Genomic DNA, 25636 nt, shown 5'->3' on the forward strand with positions numbered 1-25636 from the left:
TGTAGTTTAGTGTGATAGGGAAATATAGTTGAATTGAAACAGCCATGAGCCCACTGGTGCAGCGGTCTAAGGCACTGTATCTCAGCGCTAGAGGTGTCACTACAGACCCTGGTTCGATTCCAGGCTGTATCACAATCCAAATCAAATCCGGACGTGATTGGGAGTCCCGTAGGGCGGCGCACAATTGGCCCAGCGTCGTCCGGGTTTGGCCGGGGTAGGCTGTCATTGTAAATAAGAATTTGTTCTTAACTGACTTGCCTAGTTGAATAAAGGTTACTTTTTTTTTTTAAATGGACAGTGGAAGCATAACTACAGCAATTATGGTATGCATAATGTGTATACACAATTGTTATTTGCGGAAATAGTACACAGAAAACATTAAGTACCAGGGATACATTAATTGAAATGTTAATCATCATTAGTTATGTTCTGATTATATGATGCTGAATTCTTCTCTGTGCGTTATACTTCCATAAAACAATTCCTTGCATATACAAATCATTGAATAACTGATTAACTAAACAGAAGACCTACAATAGAGTGTACATATTAACTGGTAAATGAAAGCCAGAATAAGACAGCCACTGACAATGTCAAGTCATGTTTATAGTATGGGTTCTATGCTGGAGATTTAGCAGATGCAAAGCCCCTTGTCAAATATTGGACAAGGACAAAAAAAAGGAATCCTATAAAACAAACATGGCTGCCCCAGAGACGACGAGGGAGAGTGCTGTTCTGTCTTTTATGTGTGGACTGTCTTAGAACACTGGGGAGATGAAGCAGCACCAGACACACACGCATGCATGTATGCACACACACACACACACACACACACCATCCTTCTTGAGCTTTCTCCCATAATGTGAGGAGGCGCCAATCTGACACAAATTACTCCAATCACGCAGACACACATTTATTCATTCTACAACATGGCATTTCTCCTCCATCCATGTTCCCACACAGGCAGTCAGAAAAGCAGGGCTGTCAAATAGATATAAATAGCTGTTATTATATGGAAGGGAACAGCGAGCTGGCCTTCTGCACCGCTGGCATGGCAACCAAGTGTCATTTGAACATTGCAGCGGCTGAAGGCAGGGGTATAGTGACATCACAGTTATGAAAGACGCAAAGTTCACAGTGAGGCTAGCAGACCGGCTCTCAGCCATCACATAAAAAATACCCCCCCCAATGGGCTTTTGTTTTTCTAGGCACTAACCCAGGTATCACATTGTTCTTTCATCTGTCAGGACCATAGGATCCATGTTTTATATAGAAATATGTAATAGGCTGTTCACATAATAAACAAAACAGGGAGGACGCTTACATTGCAGAATGTGTGAAAGCACTCCACCATGATTCTCTACAAACAAACAGAGCGTTGGCTACCACATGAATTTTCCAGCTCTGCAGAGAGGAAGCTGCAGTGAGGCAGGCTGGACACCGAGAGACAGGCAGCTAGGGGTGAGGATCTGCCCCTCACAACCCCCTCCAACTTGCCTCTCTCTCTGTCGTTCTACGTCTCTTGTCCCCTTCTCTTTCTCTCTCCTTCTCTATGTCTCTCTGAGAACAGGTCAAAAATCTCATCAAATCATCAAATCAAATTTATTGGTCACATATACATGGTTAGCAGATGTTATTGCGAGTGTAGCGAAATGCTTGTGTTTCTAGTTCCGACAGTGCAGTGCAATATCTAGCAAGTAATATCTAACAATTCCACAAAAAAAAAAACTAATACACACAAATCTAAGTAAAGGAATGGAATAAGAATGATGAGCAATGTCATTATCAAAGTGGCATAGGTTATGATGCAATAGATAGTATAGAATACAGTATGTACATATGAGATGGGTAATGCAAGATATGTAAACATTATTAAAGTGGCATTATTAAAGTGACTAGTGTTCCCTTTATTAAAGTGGCCAGTGATTTTCAAGTCTGTGCTAGTGATGGCTGTTTAACAGTCTGATGGCCTTGAACTAGAAGCTGTTTTTCAGTCTCTCGGTCCCAGCTTTGATGCACCTGTACTGTCCTCGCCTTCTGGATGATAGCGGGGTGAACAGGCTGTGGCTCGGGTGGTAGTTGTCCTTGATCTTTTTGTCCTTCCTGTGACATCGGGTGCTGTAGGTGTCCTGGAGGGCAGGTAGTTTGCCCCCGGTGATGCGTTGTGCAGACCGCACCACCCTCTGGAGAGCCCTGCGGTTGTGGGCGGTGCAGTTGCCATACCAGGCGTTGATACAGCCCGACTGGATGCTCTCAATTGTGCATCTGTAAAAGTTTGTGAGGGTTTTAGGTGACAGGACGCAGCTAGGAATGCCGTCTGGGCCGGCAGCCTTGCGAGGGTTAACACGTTTAAACGTCTTACTCACGTCAGCCACGGAGAAAGAGAGCCCACAGTCCTTGGTAGCTGGCCACGTCAGCGGCACTGTGTTATCCTCAAAGCGGGCAAAGAACTTGTTTAGCTTGTCTGGCAGCATGACGTCGGTGTCCGCGACGTGGCTGGTTTTCCTATTGTAGTCCGTGATTGTCTGTAAACCCTGCCACATACGTCTTGTGTCTGAGCCGTTGAATTGCGACTCCACTTTGTCTCGATATTGACGTTTTGCCTGTTTGATTGCCTTGCGGAGGGAACAAGGTTGTGGCAGCACCATGTTGTGGTGGCTGGTGATGACGCAGGGAGCAGGGCAGTCTGAGGGGAGAGGAGAGAGGATGAGGCCTGACATCAGGGAGGAGGGCTCGCCCGCTGAGACAGCCCTTTCACCAGTGCCCAGGGCAGCAACTTGCTGACGCACAGCACGCCCTGTTACCATGTGGCTGCTGGCCATAAAGCCAGTCATCCTTTTCACTCACACACACACACACACACACACACACCCCAACCCTGCCACCACGCCCCCCCCCAGCCCTCCGTCGCCTGTGTCTGCTAATAATCGCTTTAATGAGTGAAGCCTCAGTCACTGGCATGCCAAGCCAACCTCACCATTCACCCCCCCCCCCCCCCCCCCTCCACACCAAGTGACATGCCCCCTACCCCCATTACTCTGTTCCCCCTCACCTGATATCTGATGTACTGATAAACATCGCAACATCACAAGCCCTGCTGTGTACCATCCAAACAGCACACCTGACACCGCTGCCCTGGTGGTGATTGTGCAAATGAACACTGGGATATCAAGAGTCTTTGTATGGGACATGACAGTGGAAAAAGAAAACAGATGAGGGACGTGATAAGTTAGTCTGAACATACAGTGGTCTGTGATAAAAATTAAAAAAACACCTCAGAACTTGACCAGAGGATGTCTGAATTCTAAACTAGAGCATTACAACGACTTTAATATAGCAACATTATAAGGACACAGCAGGCTTCACCCCCTACCCCGGCCTTCCCAGACCACTACCAGATACAGCGGTCCTATGAGTAAATCTCACAGCACTGTGGTATTAGTTTGCACTGGCCTTCTCAACTGAGCGCAGCGCTGGGCTCCAGCAGAGTGTCTCCTTATCTCTCTTTCCATCCGAGTGTCCATTACAGCAGGCTGCCTTGAGCTGCAGGCAGCACCACGCCGCATGGCTCTGAAATGACCAGCGCACCACCAGGTATCACTCCACTCTACCCACCAGTCATCTCTCAAGAGCCGGAGCAACAATGAGCAAAGCATGCCTTTTCTCAGCTCTTTCACTCACACACACACACACACACACACACACACACTTGTAGTACACACCGCACAGAAACATGCTCAGCCACACTTTTCGGCGAGAGAAAATGTGGCCTTGGGATGTAAGAGGCAGCTTGGCTCGGCGGCAGTGGTTAACAAAGGCCTCTCCACTGCAGGCGAGAGGAGACAGTAGGAGAGAGAGAGAGCGAGAGAATAGAGGAAGAGAGAGAAAAGCAGAGTGGGCATCTGGATGAGGACCTGAGGAGGGGTCAGGTCAGGTGCGGGGGTGGGTGAGGACAGGGCACATATTAACACCTCACCCTGGGCCAAGGGGCTCTCCATAGACCACTCCAGCTCATCTCCAGCTCCTTGGCTGCCATTTGCCAAGTGCTAAATTGTACTGAGTGCATAGATTGCCCTCCTCAATAAGTTCAATTTCCATTCTTCCCTTGGTCACGTGACTGGAAGAAAGAAACACGGTCTATTTGGTAATTGAATTAACTGAAAAAGTGTGCTAAGGAGGGTTGACTTGAAGAAAACTTGATATGAACTGTTTAAAGAACTGATTGAGTCTCTACTTGACACCAACAAACGCCCCATAATATCTGGCCCTCTGCCCTCCCTAAATCGTGGCATTGAACGTTTCAGCAGACTTTTAGCCCTCCATAACTGGCTACGAGACTTTTGCAGCTCTGTGGGTGTAACATGTATTGACAATTTTGATAACTTCTGGAAACAAAGCTCGTATTATACGGAGGATGGGATCCACCCAAATCATTTGGGTTCCTGGATCCTTTCATTGCATTATAAGGCTGAGTTGAGACAATGACATATCAATGACCCAAATCCAGCTCATTTAATCCCTACCATTGTGTCGCAAATGTACATTATCCTAGGGGCGTTGGAAGACACAATGTAAACAACCTAATTTATGTCTCTCTTCCTGCCCGGAATGCCTCTGCTGATCCTACACCTATTATACGCAGTAATCATATGCCTATGAACCAGAGTAATACTGTTAGCACTGAGGTGGTGTACCCTAGTAGGAAGTCCACTGTGTGCAGCTCACCCTGCACTAATAAAAATAACCTGAGTATGTCTACCTCTGCTAAGCTTCCTAGTAAAGCAAGAAAAATAATCAAGCATCCCAGAAAAGTGTTAAAAATAGCCCACGTTAACATATGTAGCTTTAGAAACAAGGTTAATGAAATCAATAATTTGCTAGTAACAGATGACATTCATATTCTGACAATCTCTGAAATTTAGATAATACCTTTGATGATACAGTGGTAGCAATACAAGGTTATAACATTTATAGAAAAGACAGAAATGCCAACGGAGGCGGTGTTGCAGTCTATATTCAGAACCACATTCCTGTAAAGCTTAGAGAGGAGCTCATGTTATATACTGTTGAAGTAATATGGCTACAGGTTCACCTGCCTCACCTAAAGCCCATTCTGGTGGGAAGCTGATATAGACCACCAAGTGCTAACAGTCAGTATCTGGATAACGTGTGAAATGCTTGATAATGTATGTGACATCAATAGAGAGGTATACTTTCTGGGTGATTTAAATATTGACTGGATTTCATCAAGCTGCCCATTCAAGAGAAAGCTTCAAACTGTAACTAGTGCCTGCAACCTGGTTCAGGTTATCAATCAACCTACCAGGGTAGTTACAAACAGTACAGGAATGAAATCATCAACATGTATTGATCATATCTTTACTAGATATCCAAGATGGCGTAGCAGTGCGGTCGTGTATTCTGTTGTGTCCTCGTGTAAATAGCCAGTTTTTTTGTTTTTTGTCTTTTTTCCATAAATATTTCTCTCTCACGTTCCATCCTTTAACTAAATATACTTTCCTGCAACCCACCTCACCCAATGTGGAATGGATTCTATTATTTCTTTATTTTTATCAAGAACCTACGGCTGAAACTAGCCAGCTAACTAGCGACTTGCTATTAGCCACCGTTAGCAGTCCTCACCACTGTCCGTGGCCTGCACTACCTCCCAGCCAGCTCTAGCCTGGACAATTATCGGCCAGTCTGCACAGCGTGCTATCGACCCAGAGCATATATCGGATTTTCTGCCGGAATCACTGAATCACTGGACCTTAACACCGGACCATCGCAACTAGCTATCTGCAACCGAATGGCTGTTGTTGGCTAATCACCACTGTCCCGACGTACCAGTTAGCCTTGAGCTAGCCTCGAGCCAGGCCCATCTCCCGGCTATCTACCCCTCTGTCAACCGGACGGGACCTCCTAGTGTCGACACGGAGCCCCGCCGATCCATCACGACTGGTCTGCCGACGTAATCGTCTGATGTGGTTTCAACAGGCTTCCCATTGCGACAACCACGAAGATCCATCTGCTAGTCCCGGGCCCGCTAGCACACGCAATCAACAGCCGTGCCTCCTGCTCGCCTGTGCTGTAGCAGCCTACGAACTGCTCCCGGACTTACCTATTGCTGTTCACTGGACCTTACGATCACTCAGCTACACAGCTAATGCCTGCTGGACTGTTCCTTTACAGGGTACCCCATCCTGTTTATCTGTTTAGCATCAGCCCAAACTTTCATCGCCATTACCAGTTGTTGTCTTAGCCCTCTTGAATAACACCTGTGATTGCGTTATGCCTCTCTCCCATGTCAATATGCCTAGCCTATTGCTGTTTGGGTTAGTTCTTATTATACAATTTCACTGTAGAGCCCCCAGTCCCGCTCAACCAGCCTCAGAGAGCTCCTTTGTCCCACCCCCCATACACGCGGAGACCGGCTCAATCGGTACCTCCAGTGATGCTATCTCTTTCATAGTTACCCAATGCTTAGGTGTACCTCCACTGTATATCCACTTCATATCCTTCCATATCCTTGTCTGTACATAATGCCCTGAATCTATTCTACAACGCCCGGAAATCTGCCCCTTTTAATCTCTGTACCCAACGCACTAGAAGACCAGTTTTTAAAGCCTTTAGCCGTATCCTTATTCTATTCCTCCTCTGTTCCTCTGGTGATGTAGAGGTTAACCCAGGCCCTGTAGCCCCCAGTATCACTCCTACCCCCCAGGCGCTATCATTTGTTGACTTCTGTACCGTAAAAGCCTCCTCCCCAAGTTTGAGTTATTCACTGCGTTAGCACACTCTGCCAACCCTGATGTTCTAGCAGTGTCTGAATCTTGGCTTAGGAAGGCCACCAAAAATTCAGAAATGTCCATCCCGAACTACAACATTTTCCGTCTATATAGAACTGCCAAAGGGGGCGGAGTTGCAATCTACTGTAGAGATAGCCTGCAGAGCTCTATCATACTATCCAGGTCTGTGCCCAAACAGTTTGAGCTTCTACTTCTAAAAATCCACCTTTCCAGAAATAAGTCTCTCACTGTTGCCGCTTGCTACAGACCCCCCTCAGCCCCCAGTTGTGCCCTGGACACCATACTCCCGAGTGGCGCAGTGGTCTAAGGCACTGCATCGCAGTGCTAGCTGTGCCACTAGAGATCCTGGTTCGAATCCAGGCTCTGTCGTAGCCGGCTGCGACCGGGAGACCCATGGGGCAGCGCACAATTGGCCCAGCGTCGTCCAGGGTAGGGGAGGGAATGGCCAGCAGGGATGTAGCTCAGTTGGTAGAGCATGGCGTTTGCAACGCCAGGGTTGTGGGTTCGATTCCCACGGGGGGCCACAATGAAAAAATGTAATAAAAATAATAATGTATGCACTCACTAACTGTAAGTCGCTCTGGATAAGAGCGTCTGCTAAATGACGTAAATGTAAAAATATGTGAATTGCTTGCCCCCCCATCTATCCTCAGAGTTCGTACTGCTTGGTGACCTAAACTGGGATATGCTTAACACCCCGGCCGTCCTACAATCTAAACTAGATGCCCTCAATCTCACACAAATTATCAAGGAACCTACCAGGTACAACCCTAAATCCGTAAACATGGGCACCCTCATAGATATCATCCTGACTAACGTCCGCCCCCTCACACTGTCAAACACTCCCTAAAACACTTCAGCGAGCAGGGCTTTCTAATTGACCTGGCCCGGGTATCCTGGATGGATATTGACCTCATTCCGTCAGTAGAGGATGCCTGGATGTTCTTCAAAAGTGCTTTCCTCGCCATCTTAAATAAGCATGCCCCATTAAAAAATTCAGAACTAAGAACAGTGAGGGAAAAAAGTATTTGATCCCCTGCTGATTTTGTACATTTGCCCACTGAGAAATGATCCGTTTATAATTTTAATTGTATGTTTATTTGAACAGTGAGAGACAGAATAACAACAAAAAAATCAAGAAAAACGCATGTCAAAAATGTTATAAATTGATTTGCATTTTAATGAGGGAAATAAGTATTTGACCCCCTCTCAATCAGAAAGATTTCTGGCTCCCAGGTGTCTTTTATACAGGTAACGAGCTGAGATTAGGAGCACACTCTTAAAGGGAGTGCTCCTAATCTCAGTTTGTTACCTGTATAAAAGACACCTGTCCACAGAAGCAATCAATCAATCAGATTCCAAACTCTCCACCATGGCCAAGACCAAAGAGCTCTCCAAGGATGCCAGGGACACGATTGTAGACCTACACAAGGCTGGAAAGGCCTACAAGACCATCGCCAAGCAGCTTAGTGAGAAGGTGACAACAGTTGGTGTGATTATTCGCAAATGGAAGAAACACAAAAGACTGTCAATCTCCCTCGGCCTGTGGCTCCATGCAAGATCTCACCTTGTGGAGTTGCAATGATCATGAGAACGGTGAGGAATCAGCCCAGAACTACACGGGAGGATCTTGTCAATGATCTCAAGGCAACTAGGACCATAGTCACCAAGAAAACAATTGGTAACACACTACGCCGTGACGGACTGAAATCCTGCAGCGCCCGCAAGGTCCCCCTGCTCAAGAAAGCACATATAAAGGGCCGTCTGAAGTTTGCCAATGAACATCTGAATGATTCAGAGGAGAACTGGGTGAAAGTGTTGTGGTCAGATGAGACCAAAATCGAGCTCTTTGGCATCAACTCAACTCGCCGTGTTTGGAGGAGGAGGAATGCTGCCTATGACCCCAAGAACACCATCCCCACCGTCAAACATGAAGGTGGAAACATTATGCTTTGGGGGTGTTTTTCTGCTAAGCGGACAGGACAACTTCACCGCATCAAAGGGACGATGGACGGGGCCATGTACCGTCAAATATTGGGTGAGAACCTCCTTCCCTCAGCCAGGGCATTGAAAATGGGTCGTGGATGGGTAGTCCAGCATGACAATGACCCAAAACACACGGCCAAGGCAACAAAGGAGTGGCTCAAGAAGAAGCACATTAAGGTCCTGGAGTGGCCTAGCCAGTCTTCAGACCTTAATAACATAGAACATCTGTGGAGGGAGCTGAAGGTTTGAGCTGCCAAACGTCAGCCTCGAAACCTTAATGACTTGGAGAAGATCGGCAAAGAGGAGTGGGACAAAATCCCTCCTGAGATGTGTGCAAACCTGATGGCCAACTACAAGAAACGTCTGACCTCTGATTGCCAACAAGGGTTTTGTCACCAAGTACTAAGTCATGTTTTGCAGAGGGGTCAAATACTTATTTTCCTCATTAAAATGCAAATCAATCTAACATTTTTGACATGCGTTTTTCTGGATTTTTTTGTTGTTATTCTGTCTCTCACTGTTCAAATAAACTTACCATTAAAATTATAGACTGATCATTTCTTTGTCAGTGGGCAAACGTACAAAATCAGCAGGGGATCAAATACTTTTTTCCCCTCACTGTAGCCCCTGGTTCACCCCAGACTTGACTGCCCTTGACCAGCACAAAAACATCCTGTGGCGTACTACATTAGCATCGAACAGCCCCCGCGATATGCAACTTTTCAGGGAAGTCAGGAACCAATATACACAATCAGTTAGGAAAGCAAAGGCTAGCTTTTTCAAACAGAAATTTGCATCCTGTAGCACTAACTCCAAAATGTTTTGGGACACTGTAAAGTCCATGGAGAATAAGAGCACCTCTTCCCAGCTACCCACTGCACTGAGGCAAGGAAACACTGTCACCACCGATAAATCTACGATAATCGAGAATTTCAATAAGCATTTTGCTACGGCTGGCCATGCTTTCCACCTGGCTACCCCTACCCCGGCCACCAGCTCTGCACCCTCCCCTGCAATTTGCCCATGGCCCCCCCGCTTCTCCTTCACCCAAATTCCGATAGCTGATGTCCTGAAGGAGCTGCAAAATCTGGACCCCTACAAATCAGCTAGGCTAGACAATCTGGACCCTTTCTTTCTAAAATTAGCCGCCAAAATTGTCGCAACCCCTATTACTAGCCTGTTCAACCTCTCTTTCGTCTCGTCTGAGATCCCCAGAGATTGGAAAGCTGCCACGGTCATCCCCCTCTTCAAAGGGGGTGACACTCTAGATCCAAACTGTTACAGTGTTACAGACCTACAGTGGGGAGAACAAGTATTTGATACACTGCCGATTTTGCAGGTTTTCCTACTTACAAAGCATGTAGAGGTCTGTAATTTTTTATCATAGGTACACTTCAACTGTGAGAGACGGAATCTAAAACAAAAATCCAGAAAATCACATTGTATGATTTTTAAGTAATTAATTTGCATTTTATTGCATGACATAAGTATTTGATCACCTACCAACCAGTAAGAATTCTGGCTCTCACAGACCTGTTAGTTATTCTTTAAGAAGCCCTCCTGTTCTCCACTCATTACCTGTATTAACTGCACCTGTTTGAACTCGTTACCTGTATAAAAGACACCTGTCCACACACTCAATCAAACAGACTCCAACCTCTCCACAATGGCCAAGACCAGAGAGCTGTGTAAGGACATCAGGGATAAAATTGTAGACCTGCACAAGGCTGGGATGGGCTACAGGACAATAGGCAAGCAGCTTGGTGAGAAGGCAACAACTGTTGGCGCAATTATTAGAAAATGGAAGAAGTTCAAGATGACGGTCAATCACCCTCGGTCTGGGGCTCCATGCAATATCTCACCTCGTGGGGCATCAATGATCATGAGGAAGGTGAGGGATCAGCCCAGAACTACACGGCAGGACCTGGTCAATGACCTGAAGAGAGCTGGGACCACAGTCTCAAAGAAAACCATTAGTAACACACTACGCCGTCATTGATTAAAATCCTGCAGCGCACGCAAGGTCCCCCTGCTCAAGCCAGCGCATGTCCAGGCCCGTCTGAAGTTTGCCAATGACCATCTGGATGATCCAGAGGAGGAATGGGAGAAGGTCATGTGGTCTGATGAGACAAAAATAGAGCTTTTTGGTCTAAACTCCACTCGCCGTGTTTGGAGGAAGAAGAAGGATGAGTACAACCCCAAGAACACCATCCCAACCGTGAAGCATGGAGGTGGAAACATCATTCTTTGGGGATGCTTTTCTGCAAAGGGGACAGGACGACTGCACCGTATTGAGGGGAGGATGGATGGGGCCATGTATCACGAGATCTTGGCCAACAACCTCCTTCCCTCAGTAAGAGCATTGAAGATGGGTCGTGGCTGGGTCTTCCAGCATGACAACGACCCGAAACACACAGCCAGGGCAACTAAGGAGTGGCTCCGTAAGAAGCATGTCAAGGTCCTGGAGTGGCCTAGCCAGTCTCCAGACCTGAACACAATAGAAAATCTTTGGAGGGAGCTGAAAGTCCGTATTGCCCAGCGACAGCCCCGAAACCTGAAGGATCTGGAGAAGGTCTGTATGGAGGAGTGGGCCAAAATCCCTGCTGCAGTGTGTGCAAACCTGGTCAAGACCTACAGGAAACGTATGATCTCTGTAATTGCAAACAAAGGTTTCTGTACCAAATATTCAGTTCTGCTTTTCTGATGTATCAAATACTTATGTCATGCAATAAAATGCAAATTAATTACTTAAAAATCATACAATGTGATTTTCTGGATTTTTGTTTTAGATTCCGTCTCTCACAGTTGAAGTGTACCTATGATAAAAAATTACAGACCTCTACATGCTTTGTAAGTAGGAAAACCTGCAAAATCGGCTGTGTATCAAATACTTGTTCTCCCCACTGTATATCCATCCTGCCCTGCCTTTCGAAGGTATTTGAAAGCCAAGTTAACAAACAGATCACCGACCATTTCGAATCCCACCATACCTTCTCCGCTATGCAATCTGGTTTCCGAGCTGGTCATGGGTGCACCTTAGCCACGCTCAAGGTCCTAAACGATATAATAACCGCGATCGATAAAAGACAGTACTGTGCAGCCGTCTTCTTCGACCTGGCCAAGGCTTTTGACTCAGTCAATCACCGCATTCTTATTGGTAGACTAAATATAGCCTTGGTTTCTCAAATGACTGCCTCGCCTGGTTCACCAACTACTTCTCAGATAGAGTTCAATGTGTCAAATCGGAGGGCCTGTTGTCTGGACCTCTGGCAGTCTATGGGGGTGCCACAGGGTTCAATTCTCGGGCCGACTCTATTCTCTGTGTATATCAATGATGTCGCTCTTGCTGCTGGTGACTCTCAGATCCACCTCTTTGCAGACGACACCATTTTGTATACATCTGGCGCTTCATTGGACATTTACATTTTTTACATTTTAGTCATTTAGCAGACACTCTTATCCAGAGCGACTTACAGGAGCAATTAGGGTTAAGTGCCTTGCTCAAGGGAACATCGACAGATTTTTCACCTAGTCGGCACGGGATTAGAACCAGCGACCTTTCGGTTACTGGCACAACGCTCTTAACCACTAAGTTACCTGCCGCCCCACTGTGCCGGCCACTGTGTTAACAAACCTCCAAACGAGCTTCAATGCCATACAACACTCCTTCCGTGGCCTCCAACTGCTCTTAAACGCTAGTAAAACTAAATGCATGCTCTTCAATCGAACGCTGCTTGCACCCGCCCGCCCGACTAGAATCACTACTCTCGGCGGGTCTGACTTAGAATAGACCGTAAACTCTCCTTCCAGACTCACATTAAGCATCTCCAATCCAATGTTAAATCTAGAATATGCTTCCTATTTCGCAACAAAGCCTCCTTCACTCATGCTGCTAAACATGCCCTCGTAAAACTGACTATCCTACCGATCCTTGACTTCGGTAGGATAGCTTCCAACACTCTACTCAGCAAATTGGATGTAGTCTATCACAGTGCCATCCGTTTTGTCATCAAAGCCCCATATACTACCCACCATTGTGACCTGTACGCTCTCGTTGGCTGGCCCTCACTACATATTCGTCGCAAAACCCACTGGCTCCAGGTCATCTATAAATCACTTCTAGGCAAATCCCCACCTTATCTTAGATCATTGGTCACCATACCCACCCGTAGTATGCTTTCCAGCAGGTATATCTCACTGGTCATCCCCAAAGCCAACACCTCCTTTGGCCGCCATTCCTTCCAGTTCTCTGCTGCAATTGACTGGAACGAACTGCAAAAATCTCTGAAGCTGGAGACACTTATCTCCCTCACTAACTTTAAGCATCAGTTGTCAGAGCAGCTTACCGATCACTGCACCTGTACACAGCCCATCTGTAATTAGCACACCCAACTACCTCATCCCCATATTGTTATTTATTTTGCTCATTTGCACCCCAGTATCTCTATTTGCACATCATATTCTGCACATCTATCACTCCAGTGTTAATACTAAATTGTAATTATTTTGCACTATGGCCTATTTATTGCCTTACCTCCATAACTTACTACATTTGCACACACTGTATATATATTTTCTATTGTGCTATTGACAGTACGTTTTGTTTATTCCATATGTAAATCTGTGTTGTTGTTTTTAAATCGCACTGCTTTGCTTTATCTTGGCCAGGTCGCAGTTGTAAATGAGAACTTGTTCTCAACTGGCTTACCTGGTTAAATAAAGGTAAAGAAACAAAAAAAACATGTAGCCTGTCTATATGCAATGGGACCAGGGAGAACAACAAGGTGTGTTATAATAATTATAATAATAATAAATAATAATGCTGCAGACATTTGTTTGAAAGCAGTATCCAAATCCATTGGATGTAGTGATCACAATATAGTAGCCATATCTAGGAAAACCAAAGTTCCAAAGGCTGGGCCTAATATTGTGTATAAGAGGTCATACAATACGTTTTGTAGTGATTCCTATGTTGTTGATGTGAAGAATATTTGTTGGTCCGTGGTGTGTAATGACGAGCAACCAGACGCTGCACTTGACACATTAATGAAATTGCTTATCCCAGTTACTAATAAGCATGCACCCATTAAGAAAATGACTGTAAAAACTGTTAAATCCACGTGGATTGATGAGGAATTGAAAAATTGTATGGTTGAGAGGGATGAGGCAAAAGAGATGGAAAACATGTCTGGCTGTACAACCGATTGGCAAAATTACTGCAAATTGAGAAATCATGTGACTAAACTGAATTAAAAGAAGAAGAAACTACACTATGAAACAAAGATAAATTACAAAGAATGATAGTAAAAAGCTTTGGAGCACGTTAAATGAAATTTTGGACAAAAAGGCAAACATTCATTGAATCAGATGGCTCATTCATCACAAAACCCACTGATATTGCCAACTACTTTAATGATTTTTTCATTGGCAAGATTAGCTAACTTAGGCATGATATGCCAGCAACAAACGCTGACACACATCCAAGTATATCTGACCAAATTATGAAAGACAAGCATTGTTATTATGAATTCCGTAAAGTAAGTGTGGAAGAGGTGAAAATATTATTATTGTCAATCAACAATGACAAGCCACCAGGGTCAGACAACTTGGATGGAAAATTACTGAGGATAATAGCGGACGATATTGTCTCTCCTATTTGCCATATCTTAAATTTAAGCCTACTAGAAAGTGTGTGCCCTCGGGCCTGGAGAGAAGCAAAAGTTATTTCCCTACCTCAGAATAGTAAAGCCCCCTTAACTGGCTCAAATAGCCAACCAATCAGCCCGTTACCAACCCTTAGTAAACTTTTGGGAAAAAATGGTGTATTTTACAGTAAACACATTGACAACAGACTTTCAGCACGCTTATAGGGAAGGACATTCAACAAGCACAGCACTTACACAAATGACTGATGATTGGCTGAGAGAAATGTATGATACAAATACAAATATTGTGGGGGCTGTTTTGTTAGACTTCAGTGCGGCTTTTGACATTATCGATCATAGTCTGTTGCTGGAAAAACGTATGTGTTATGGCTTTACACCCCCTGCTATATTGTGGATAAATAGTTACCTGTGTAACAGAACACAGAGGGTGTTCTTTAATGGAAGCCTCTCCAACAAAATCCAGGTAGAATCAGGAATTCCTCAGGGCAGCTGTCTAGGCCCATTACTTTTTTTCAATCTTGACTCAACACTATACACGTCAGCTACTACAGCGACTGAAATACTTAACAAAGAGCTGCAGTTAGTTTCAGAATGGGTGGCAAGAAATACGTTAGTCCTAAATATTTGTATTTGGGACAAATCATTCACTAAACCCTAAACCTCAACTCAATCTTGTAATGAATAATGTGGAAATTGAGCAATTTGAGGAGACAAAATTGCTTGGAGTAACCCTGGATTGTAAACTGTCATGGTCAAAACATATTGATACAACAGTAGCTAGGATGGGGAGAAGTCTGTCTATAATAAAGCGCTGCTCTGCATTCTTAACAGCACTATCAACAAAGCAGGTCCTACAGGCCCTAGTTTGGATTACTATGGATTACTGTTCAGTCGTGTGGTCAGGTGCCACATAGAGGGACTTAGGAAAATTGCAATGTACACAGAGAGCTAACATTAACAATATACATGCCAATCTCTCCTGGCTCAAAGTGGAGGAGAGATTGACTTCATCACTACTAGTATTTGTGAGAGGTATTGACATGTTGAATGCACAGAGATGTCTGTTTGAACTACTGTCACACAGCTCGGACACCCATGCATACCCCACAAGACATGCCACCGGAGGTCTCTTCACAAGTCCAGAACAGACTATGGGAGGCGTACAGTACTACATAGAGCCATGACTACATGGAACTTTGTTCCACATCAAGTAACTAATGCCAGCAGTAAAATTAGATTTTACAGATAAAAATACACCTTATGGAACAGTGGGGACTGTGAAGCAACACAAACAGACACATGCATACAAATACATGAAAACATACGCACTATACACACATGTACACATGGATTTCATGTTATAGATACACTACCGGTTAAAAGTTTTAGAACACCTACTCAGGGTTTTTCTTTATTTTTAATATTTTCTACATTGTAGAATAATAGTGAAGACATCAAAACTATGAAATAACAAATATGGAATCATGTAGTATCCCAAAAAGTGTTAAACAAATCAAAATATATTTTATATTTGAGATTCTTCAAATAGACACCCTTTGCCTTGATGACAGCTTTGCACACTCTTCAACGTTTTTAAAATGTATAACTGCCTTAATTTTGCTGTACCCCAGGAAGAGTAGCTGCTGCCTTGGCAGGAACTAATGGGGATCCATAATAAATACAAAAATACAAATATGATCTTTAGAAGCAACAAACTCAGGGACCGCAAAGGGAAAAGAGACAGGAGGCCAAATATGAATAGGAAGCAAGATCTTCTTTATGACTAGACTCATTAAAGCATCAATGGTACTATGACCAGTGAAGGTAATAGTAGATTACTGAATCACTTCAAATATAGACTGTCTGACAGGACTGGTTAAAGGGAGCCCTATCCTATTCTATGCCCAGTCAACTCTGTATACTGTATACTGACCCAATGTGTCTGGACTTTGACCATTGTTTTAGGTGCAAGCATTTGACCTTTGAGGTTAGCCAATTAGAAGAGCTCATGCTGTGGGTGGACAAGAGAGCCAGTAAGCTTCTTCTTCCCGACAACTAGCTCTCTTCATTGTATCTGTGGGTCTTCCTTTAGTGGAGAGACAGGATGTAAGCTTTACTTTATAAGCTCAACATTACTTTTCCACAGAGCAGAATGAGACTGCATTATGAAGTAGACTTCTGTCAGCACTTCTCTCGGTATAGCTTGAATGGTCATGAAACATGAGGTACAACAGTAGTACAGCAGGTAGTAGGGTGGCAAGCAGCCTAGCGGTTAGAGTGTTGTGCCAGTAACCAAAAGGTTGCTGGTTCGAATACCCGAGTCATACATTTTATTAATGCTTTCCCTTATTATCTTTCAGCTGTGAGTTGCAGAGACAGCAGTCTCATTGTGGAACATGACGTTGTGTAGTTGGGCACCAGAGACACCTGTCACGAGCACCACACATTCACACACACACACACACACACACACACACACACACACACACACACAGGTAGATGGGGATCACGCAGGCAGCACAGTGAACAATACACTGGTGCAAGAGTGACGTCAGGTAACCTAGCAACCTCACTCCAGAGTAGTCAGACGCATTTTGTAGAGTGGGATTTTCCCATAGACATGAAACACAGAGGGTCAGACAGTACACATCCATGTGGAATATCTGTTGAAATTACACCTCAGACTAGAGACAACTTTGCAGTTCTGAAAAAGAACACACATTTATCTTTTTAGATAACATCTGAATGACAGTTCATTTCCTATAGAAAGACAAAAAGCTGGAGTAGCGTTGCCCCATTCTACAGACGTGTGTTCAAATAGGGTTGTATTACTGAGCACCTTAGTGGGCTTCAGAATGTACCAGAGTCAGATTTAGAGACCGATAGATTCTCCAATCAGTCCTGTGATCAGTTAAGGAGGATGGAACTCATGAACTCAGACTGGAGCCTGGTGGGGGATGGGTTGGTCTGACTAGCCTCAGATCCCACCTGTTAGTCTGAAAATTGAGATAAACAACACCATGGAAACACTTTAGTGCCTTGAGGAGATGAGTGACAGCCAATATGAACCAAGTCACCAGAGCACAGCCAGAAAGACACCAGAACACCGGTCTGACACAGGGGACAAACTCCTACTGTTCCACTTGTTTCCTCAAGATTCAGCTAAATAACAGTCTTGTACTCTCATAAACGTTGGATGACAGCCTTACATTGATGTCTTTGCCAATGACAGCAATGCCTCTCTGCAGGAGAATTGTGCAAGATTTATTTTTCCCGGGGAAACAGAACTTAGACTATGAGAAGGTAACAACAGATTTCTCAGAGCTAAAACAATTTGAGTCTTCCATGACTCTTGGCAGTTTCTATTGTCACCTGTATTATGTATAATATCCTTTGGTCCCCTCAGAACTGTACAGCAGTTTTTAAGGCATCTGCCGTCTGTGGTCAGGGTGGGCATATGGATCCACATGGATTCTGAATCTACCCCCCAGAAGCCCACACATTTTAAAGATGCTAAATAAATGTGTAAGTGTTTAATTGTGTCTATGATGGTTGTCTTCCAAAACAATACATTCATTTTAAAATCATACTTATTTTTTTGTATCTGTCTTTATAACTGGAGGAGGCACAAGAACACATCAGTACACAATACTATTACCATCAAGCACACAGGACCTTGTGACAAGGAAGCTTTGTTGTGTTTTGTCTTTTCGCCTATAGCCTCATCTGTCCTTATCTGCTGGCCCCATGCTGGCAATGGTAGCGTTAATAAAATGTGGGCGCCCAGTCACTGTCACTGTGTGCACTGGGCCTTTGTATTGGGCCTTAAAATGTTAACAAACAGCTGTGACGTGTTGCCGCATATTAAGCAGCCCCCAGGTAATAAAATGAAGGTGCCGCAAATCACCCCCGCCCACCACCAGGGTGACACGATGGACAGAGGCACAGTTACGGGTGGTGCAGGGAGGGAGCGTCACGTGCCACGAGGGCTATGTGAAGGGGCTGAGCGCCCGTCGCCCTGGGTGACTGTCAGAGACAATGGCCCGCTGCGCTGACCCCTCCTCTGTCATCACTGGGGCTGACTGACCCCACAGGGAGGGGAAGGGGCTGTGGGACTCGCTGGCTGCTGCCACTAATCCTCTGTTCTTATGTTGTATAAGGTCAGTCCCTGGCGTGCCCCAGCCACCGCCCCAGCTCCCCAACAACACAGCCCTGGCCAACACACGGACTACACACACACACACACACACACACGTGCATTGCAAACGTCCCGTACACACACTTCTTTACAGTTCTTAAAAGGCTCAGAAATAGTTCTGAGTCTGTGCAGTTAAGTGTGTGTACAGTATAGAGGAAAAGTCACAATATCATTAAAACTGATGTAAGTGCACGTGTGCTCCGTCTAGAGCTGCAGTGTGATAACCTACAACAGTCATTGGCACACAGCTCTATTCTGGGAGACATTTCTCAAATGCCTGATACTAGAGTGCCGGAGAGGTTTTTGCATGTTATCTCCTGGCGTAGACTACATGTAGGCGTCTCAGGAACTACAACACAATAGCGCAACTTAGGGATTGCATTTGCATCAAGCCCCTGAATCAATTGTAGCCACATCACATCAATTAGAAGATCACTGTTGAGTGTTATGGGTTACACGTTGACATGAGTGAGTTAGAACAGCACGGGGGCGGGCTAATGAGTGTCTTCTCCTGAGAAACATTTGAAACTAAACATGCATTATTATCTAACCAGGCAATTCCCATAGAACTTAGAGTAGGAGTTTGAGCTGGTGTTGTATCATTCTCTAAATCGTGCCTCCTAATTCTCTTTTTGTGCTACACAGAATTTTTGAATTGATATTAAACTGAATTCAACATTAGAAACACAAAATACATAAAATATAGCAAATTCAGTTGTGCAAACATGCTATATATAGAACCCTTCTAACAAGAATGAGGAATAGGGACTGTTCCTTAGTGCACCGGAGTAATAATAACAAAATCACTAAAGTCTGTTAGTACGCAATTTCAAAGCTACTGTAGTGTTATTACACAGGTATAGGAGCAACTGCATGTAAAATGTTACCGAAATATAATAATATGTTCTCACCAATGAATAATGAATGTTCTCACCAATCTAATAATGTCATATCAGGTTCTCACTTCAAGGAAGGAAGGATAAAAGAAAGGAAGGAAGAAAGGAAGGAAGCATGTTTGAATAGGGCAAAGGAACCCCTTGTAGCCTACTATGAGGAGCCATGTCATGCAAATTCTTCTTTCCTATTACACAAACACTGCAGACCTCAGAATTACCAGACACATAGCAATGCTGCATCCTCAATATGTTTAAGAATAGCTCAAAGGCTGCCTGCTGGGCTAAAACCACCATGATTTCCACCCCATGCAATCTGACTGCTGGATTACACAGTTTGCTTTACCAATAAATAAAAAATAGGGAACAGAAATAGGGTGGTTATTGCTGCAATCATATGCTTGTGTCTTCTCCGGTGATAGCCAGATTCTCCCCGGTCGTCTCCTAGGCCTCTGACAGACACAGCGGTTGCCATGTCAAACGAAGTAGCCCAGCTAATTCGGGCTCCTGAGTGGCACAGCGGTGCAGGCACTGCATCTCAGTGCTTGAGGCGTCACTACAGACCCCCTGGTTCGATTCCAGGCTGTATCACAACCGTCCGTGATTGGGAGTCCCATAGGGCGGCGCACAATTGGCCCAGCGTCGTCAGGGTTTGGCCGGTGTAGGCCGTCATTGTAAATAAGAATTTGTTCTTAACTATCTTGCCTAGTTAAATAAAGGTAAAATACAAATAAAAAATACAAATAAATAAAATTGGCTTTGATTCCCTCCTCCCTGCTCTCCCCTCTCAGCGCGTCATTTGATTTTCTTACTTAACAACCAACACTGAAAATGCGTAGGAAGAACGCTGTCTAAATATAGAAACAGCCACAATAGCTCACACCACAAGCCGCACAGGAAAACTCTTTCCAACACCATGAGAAGACAACACAGATTATGCATTTCTATCTGCTGATCATTAGGTAGGCTCAGGGATGGATTATCTGCACAGATAACATGGTGATGCATTAATCCAAAAGACTAATTGATGGAAATGCATATCAAGAGACATTAATAAGCTACAACCTGTAAGCTATGGACTCTGTTTAAGCTCTGAATAACCTTTCATGTCCATACAGTGTCTTCAGAAAGTATTCACACCCCTTGACTTTTTCCACATTTTGTTGTGTTAAAGCCTGAATATAAAATTGATTAAATTGAGATTTGGTGTCACAGGCCTACACACAATGTCATAACGTCAAAGTGGAATTATGGTTTTAGAAAATGTTACAAATTCATTAAAAATGAAAAGCTGAAATGTCTTGAGTCAATAGGTATTCAACCCCTTTGTTATGGCAAGCCTAAATTAGTTCAGGAGAAAAACATTGCCTAATAAGTCACATAATAACTTGCATGGACTCAATGTGTGCAATAATAGTGTTTAACATGATTTTGAATGACTACCTCATCTCTGTACCCCACACATACGATTATCTGTAAGGTCCCTCAGTCAAGCAGTGAATTTCAAACACAGATTCAACCAATGCCTCAGTTTTCCAATACCTCTCAAAAAAGAGCACCTATGGGTAAAAAAAATAAATAATCTGACACTGAATATCCCTTTGAGCATGGTGAAGTTATTAATTATACTTTGGATGGTGTATCAATACACCCAGTCACTACAAAGATACAGGTGTCCTTCCTAACTCAGTTGCCAGAGAGGAAGGAAACCGCTCAGGGATTTCACCATGAGGCCAATGGTGACTTTGGAACAGTTACAGAGTTTAATGGCTGTGATAGGAGATAACTGAGGATGGATTAACAACATAGTAGTTACGCCACAATACTAAACTAAATGACAGAGTGAAAAGGAGGAAGTTCTGTACATAAAACATTTTTTATTACAAAACATGCATCCTGTTTGCAATAAGGCACTAAAGTAAAACTGCAAAAAATGTAGACTGGAATATGTTCCGGGATTCTTCCCATGGCATTGAGGATGGCATTGAGGAGTGCACCACATCAGTCACTGGCTTCATCAATAAGTGCATCGATGTCGTCGTCCCCACCGTGACCGTACGTACATACACCAACCAGAAGTCATGGATTACAGGCAACATCCGCACTGAGCTAAAGAGTAGAGCTGCCGCTTTCAAGGAGCGGGACTCTAACCCGGACACTTATAAGAAATTCCGCTATAACCTCAGACGAACCATCAAACAGGCAAAGCGTCCATACAGAACTAAGATTGAATTGTACTACACCGGCTCCGACGCTCGCCGGATGTGGCAGGGCTTGCAAACTATTACAGACTACAAAGGGAAGCACAGCCGCGAGCTGCCCAGTGACACGAGCCTACCAGATGAGCTAAATTACTTCTATGCTCGCTTCGAGGCAAGCAACACTGAAGCATGCATGAGAGCATCAGCTGTTCTGGACGACTGTGTGATCACGCTCTCCGTAGCCGATGTGAGTAAGACTTTTAAGCAGGTCAACATTCACAAGGTCGCAGGTCCAGACGGATTACCAGGACGTGTACTCCGTGCATGCGCTGACCAACTTGCAAGAGTCTTCACTGACATTTTCAACCTGTCCCTGACTGAGTCTGTAATACCAACATGTTTCAAGCAGACCCTGTGCCCAAGAACACTAAGGTAACCTGCCTAAATTACTACAGACCCGTAGCACTCACGTCTGTAGCCATGAAGTGCATTGAAAGGCTGGTCATGGCTCACATCAACACCATTATCCCAGAAACCCTAGACCCACACAATTTGCATACCGCCCCAACAGATTCACAGATGATGCAATCTCTATTGCACTCCACACTGCCCTTTCCCACCTGGACAAATGGAACACCTTCGTGAGTAAGCTATTCATTGACTACAGCTCAGCGTTCAACACCATAGTGCCCTCAAAGCTCATCACTAAGCTAAGGACCCTGGGACTAAACACCTCCCTCTGCAACTGGATCCTGGACTTCCTGACGGGCCACCCCCAGGTGGTAAGGGTAGGTAACAACGCATCTGCCACGCTGATCCTTAACACGGGGGCCCCTCAGGGGTGCGTGCTCAGTCCCCTCCTGTACTCCCTGTTCACCCATGATTGCCGACGACACAACAGTGGTAGGCCTGATCACCGACAACGATGAGCCAGCCTAAAGGGAGGAGGTCAGAGACCTGGCTGTGTGGTGCCAGGATAACAACCTCTCCCTCAACGTGATCAAGACAAAGGAAATTATTGTGGACTACAGGAAAAGGAGGACCGAGCACACCCCCATTCTTATCGACGGGGCTGTAGTGGAGCAGGTTGAGAGCTTCAAGATCCTTGGTGTTCCCATTACCAACAAACTATCATGGTCCAAACACACCAAAACAGTCGTGAAGAGGGCACGACAAAGCCTATTCCCCCACACAAGATTTGGCATGGGTCCTCAGATCCTCAAGAAGTTCTACAGCTGCACCATCGAGAGCATCCTGACTGGTTGCGTCACTGCCTGGTATGGCAACTGCTCGGCCTCCGACTGCACGGCACTACAGAGGGTAGTGCGTAGAGCCCAGTACATCACTGGGGCAAAGATTCCTGCCATCCAGGATCTCTATACCAGGCGGTGTCAGAGGAAGGCCCTAAAAATTGTCAAAGATTCCAGCCACCCTAGTCATAGACTGTTCTCTCTGCTACCGCACGGCAAGCGGTACCGGAGCGCCAAGTCTAGGTCCAAAAGGCTTCTTAACAGCTTCTACCCCAAGCCATAAGACTCCTGAACAGATAATCAAATGGCTACCCGGAATATTTGCATTGTCCACCCCCATAAACCCACCCACCCCCTATTTTACGCTGCTCCCACTCTCTGTTTATTATCTATGCATAGTCACTTTAACTCTACCTACATGTACAGTGGGGAAAAAAAGTATTTAGTCAGCCACCAATTGTGCAAGTTCTCCCACTTAAAAAGATGAGAGAGGCCTGTAATTTTCATCATAGGTACACGTCAACTATGACAGACAAAATGAGAAAAAGAAATCCAGAAAATCACATTGTAGGATTTTTTATGAATTTATTTGCAAATTATGGTGGAAAATAAGTATTTGGTCAATAACAAAAGTTTCTCAATACTTTGTTATATACCCTTTGTTGGCAATGACACAGGTCAAACGTTTTCTGTAAGTCTTCACAAGGTTTTCACACACTGTTGCTGGTATTTTGGCCCATTCCTCCATGCAGATCTCCTCTAGAGCAGTGATGTTTTGGGGCTGTCGCTGGGCAACACAGACTTTCAACTCCCTCCAAAGATTTTCTATGGGGTTGAGATCTGGAGACTGGCTAGGCCACTCCAGGACCTTGAAATGCTTCTTACGAAGCCACTCCTTCGTTGCCCGGGCGGTGTGTTTGGGATCATTGTCCACCTTCAATGCCCTTGCTGATGGAAGGAGGTTTTCACTCAAAATCTCACGATACATGGCCCCATTCATTCTTTCCTTCACACGGATCAGTCGTCCTGGTCCCTTTGCAGAAAAACAGCCCCAAAGCATGATGTTTCCACCCCCATGCTTCACAGTAGGTATGGTGTTCTTTGGATGCAACTCAGCATTCTTTGTCCTCCAAACACGACGAGTTGAGTTTTTACCAAAAAGTTCTATTTTGGTTTCATCTGACCATATGACATTCTCCCAATCCTCTTCTGGATCATCCAAATGCACTCTAGCAAACTTCAGACGGGCCTGGACATGTACTGGCTTAAGCAGGGGGACACGTCTGACACTGCAGGATTTGAGTCCCTGGCGGCGTAGTGTGTTACTGATGGTAGGCTTTGTTACTTTGGTCCCAGCTCTCTGCAGGTCATTCACTAGGTCCCCCCGTGTGGTTCTGGGATTTTTGCTCACTGTTCTTGTGATCATTTTGACCCCACGGGGTGAGATCTTGCGTGGAGCCCCAGATCGAGGGAGATGATCAGTGGTCTTGTATGTCTTCCATTTCCTAATAATTGCTCCCACAGTTGATTTCTTCAAACCAACCTGCTTACCTATTGCAGATTCAGTCTTCCCAGCCTGGTGCAGGTCTACAATTTTGTTTCTGGTGTCCTTTGACAGCTCTTTGGTCTTGGCCATAGTGGAGTTTGGAGTGTGACTGTTTGAGGTTGTGGACAGGTGTCTTTTATACTGATAACAAGTTCAAACAGGTGCCATTAATACAGGTAACGAGTGGAGGACAGAGGAGCCTCTTAAAGAAGAAGTTACAGGTCTGTGAGAGCCAGATATCTTGCTTGTTTGTAGGTGACCAAATACTTATTTACCACCATAATTTGCAAATAAATTCATTAAAAATCCTACAATGTGATTTTCTGGATTTTTTTTCTTCAATTTGTCTGGCATAGTTGACGTGTACCTATGATGAACATTACAGGCCTCTCTCATCTTTTTAAGTGGGAGAACTTGCACAATTGGTGGCTGACTAAATACTTTTTTCCCCCACTGTACATATAACCTCAAATAACCTGTGCCCCCGCATATTGACTCTGTACCGGTACTCCCTGTATATAGCCTTGCTACTGTTATTTTACTGCTGCTCTTTAATTATTTGTTTTTTATTTTTTACTTATCCATTTTTTTTACTTAACACTTATTTTTCTTAAAACTGCATTGTTGGTTAAGGGCTTGTAAGTAAGCATTTCACTGTAAGGTCTACACCTGTTGTATTCGGTGCATGTGACAAATAACATTTGATTTGACTTGATTTAAATCTGCTTGAAAATCTATGGCAAGACTTGAAAATGACTGTCTAGCAATGATCAACAACCAACTTGACAGACCTTGAAGAATTTTTAAAAGAATAATGTGCAAATATTGTACAATCCAGGTGTGCAAAGCTCTTAGAGCCTTACCCAGAAAGACTCACAGCTGTAATCGGTGTCAAAGGTGATTCTAACATGTATTGACTCAGGGGGTTTAATACTTGTAATCAAGATATATTAGTGTTTTATGCCTATCCTTTGCCTTGTCTCCCCGTCATTGTCTCTCAAGCAGTTTGTCTGACTGATACGCTTAAGCACTGAATGACAGGAGATTATATCCGCTCCCAATAATATTCTACCAAACAGCCTCAAGG

At 44.6% G+C, this 25636-nt stretch overlaps 1 protein-coding gene across 2 annotated transcripts in view; it reads right to left on the bottom strand.

Moving 5' to 3' along the window:
- The window catches only part of LOC311136680 (kinase suppressor of Ras 1-like), a 54512-nt gene that overhangs the window by 22876 nt on the left and 6000 nt on the right, over positions 1-25636 (bottom strand). The window lies entirely within an intron of this gene.

This window comes from Coregonus lavaretus (genome assembly GCF_964263955.1).
Source record: "Coregonus lavaretus genome assembly, chromosome: 10".
Taxonomy (NCBI): Eukaryota; Metazoa; Chordata; class Actinopteri; order Salmoniformes; family Salmonidae; genus Coregonus; species Coregonus lavaretus.